This window comes from Penaeus japonicus, unplaced genomic scaffold, assembly GCF_977035675.1.
Source record: "Penaeus japonicus unplaced genomic scaffold, GWHDUDI00000001_assembly GWHDUDI00000026, whole genome shotgun sequence".
Lineage (NCBI taxonomy): Eukaryota > Metazoa > Arthropoda > Malacostraca > Decapoda > Penaeidae > Penaeus > Penaeus japonicus.
This window is the reverse complement of record NW_028234428.1, coordinates 18857544-18860043: the sequence shown is the minus strand read 5'-3', so window position 1 is coordinate 18860043 and position 2500 is coordinate 18857544. Positions and strand designations below refer to the sequence as shown.

The window sequence follows — 2500 nt, the reverse complement described above, 5'->3', positions numbered from 1 at the left end:
ATTTGTTGCAAACATTATCATTGTTATTGCCATCCTCATTTGTTATTAAGAGGACTCTCACCACAATTCCTCATTATGATCATTGATTATCATGTTTTCTTATATGGTTATTGATGCTTTAGCTCTCAGTACAATCAGTGTGCCTATCATCACCATTTTTTTCCATCCATCATTATTATCTTGCTGTTGCCTTTACTGCTTTGTTCATCTTACTGTGGATATCAAAATTGTTGTTATAGTGGTAGCAGTAATAATAAGAAGGATAATAATTTCAACAGAATTGGCAATAGCAATACCAGGGACTCCATTAGATCTTAGCATCGTATAGGGAAGGTGAGGCGGTAGATAATCAGTAGTTGTTAATTTATAATCAGAATCAAAGGGAAGCAGGAGTATGATTTCATCAATGTGCTTTCCTATCAAGGCAACCTTATAATTTCATACAGTCTTCACGTAATAGACTGAGGGGTCCTTCACGAGATCAATCGAGAGAAAGTCCTGTTCTCGCGTCAAGTGAGAAGACACTCAGGTAACAATGCCTTTGCAAGGGAAAAATCGCGTAAATGATGCATGGTGTAAATGACGCTCATATTCAGGGCCGTTATGAAAGCACGTACTCACAAACACTTATGTAAACACAAATGATATATGTATATGAATATACATATATATCATGGATATTGTGGAGATCGCGTGGCATTAAAAGCGGACTGTGGGATTTACCACATCAAGCCCCTGTACGTGAAGCCATAGGTCACAGGGGGAGAAATGGCATTAGCAGGCAGATTCTACTTACTGGAAGTTCAGGTCGCTGAAATGCAGAACAGATGCATCTTGTACTGATCAATAGCCAAGGCTACTCGTTCAAGTTTTGTGAAAGACATTGTGGATGAAGAAAAGGATCGGGAAAACTATAACAATGGATCAAAATAGGTTCATGGAAGTGGTTGCAACCTTCAGTTGTAGAAGGGAGCGTTTATTTGAGTGTGTGAGAGAGAGAGAGAGAGAGAGAGAGAAAGAGAGAGAGAGAGAGTGAGAGAAAGAGAGAAAAAAGAGAGTGTAAGTGCTCTAATATTCGACGATGAAAAACATATGAGATCAGCACAGGCTCGTTAACGCAAAGCATTGCCCCTTATTTTTCAGAAACCACACATTCGAACTCATCATATAAAATTAGCAGCCCCTGTTTCGTTTCACCCCGCTTTCCTCCTCCCCCTGCAGTCTCTCACACCAGTCATGATCTTTGCTCCAGCGGCACTAGGTCACAGGTGCATATTTTAAACACATTGCAGAAATCTGAAAAAATAGATATCATTGTAAACATCATGTCATCAGCAGAAATCCTTTGAATATTCAGGGATTTCTGCAGTCGTTTACTTGTTTTCGTTTTTGCTTTTTTGTTTTTCAGGTTAGGCTAATACTAACTTCATCAAGGATAAGGATAATCAGTATTGTTTGCTAGTATGTATGGTAATTATGCTCTACTTATTATGTGGTAGCTTCAATTATATCTATACATATATGATTTTTTTTCAGTGTTGTTCGTAAAAGCAGACTCCATCTTTCTTCATTTCCTGTCATCTCTCTCTCTCTCTCTCTCTCTCTCTCTCTCTCTCCCTCTCCCTCTCCCTCTCCCTCTCCCTCTCCCTCCTTCCCTCCCTCCTTCCCTCCCTCCTTCCCTCCCTCCTTCCTTCCCTTCTACTTCCTTCTACTTACTCCTTCCCTTCCCACTTACTCCCCTTCCAAATCCTTCCCTCCCACTTGCTCCTTCCCTTCCCACTTACTCCTTCCCTTCCCACCCCCTCCCTCCCTCCCTCCCTCCCTCCCTCCCACTCCCTCCCTCCCTCCCTCCCTCCCACTCCCTCCCACTCCCTCCCTCCCATTCCCTCTCTCCTACTTCCTCCCTCTTACTCCCTCCTTCCCTCCGTCCCGCACGCAGGCCCTCCTACAAATCCTTTTTTGTCTGAATATTTATCTGTAGCGAATGACTACAACAGAGGAAGAGACACAATAATCGGAGGGAACGTGAAGAGCCTATTGGTTCTGAACCGGTGATGGTGGTCGCTGAATATGATGCATATCCATACAGTGCATACATGTACGTATGTGTGTGTGTGTGTGAGTGAGTGAGTGAGTGAGTGAGTGAGTGAGTGAGTGAGTGAGTGGGTGAGTGTGTGTGTCTGCATACGTGTTATACCAACCCATAAAATTCATCTTTATCTTGCTCACCATCCTAATCGCACTGCAACCAAGAAAGCACAACACCTTCATCTTCGCGAGCCACAAACCGCCTGCGATTATCAACAATTATTCATTGATCAGCAATCTATAAAACTGGCGAAAAATAAGGCTTTAATCACTGCGGCTTTGCATAATGACTTACAAATGATTTCCGATTGGGTGTCCCTCTTTTTATTCATCGCCTTTTTTGTCTTAACGAGGCCAGTTAAAGTCTCTTTCGTCTCTCTGATTGTCTGTCAGATACTTCGGCCGTCCGTCT

The 2500-nt window shown here is 42.6% G+C and overlaps 1 protein-coding gene across 1 annotated transcript in view; it reads right to left on the bottom strand.

The window, feature by feature from the left end:
• The window catches only part of LOC122253416 (adhesion molecule nephrin), a 103422-nt gene that overhangs the window by 94709 nt on the left and 6213 nt on the right, over positions 1 to 2500 (bottom strand). The window lies entirely within an intron of this gene.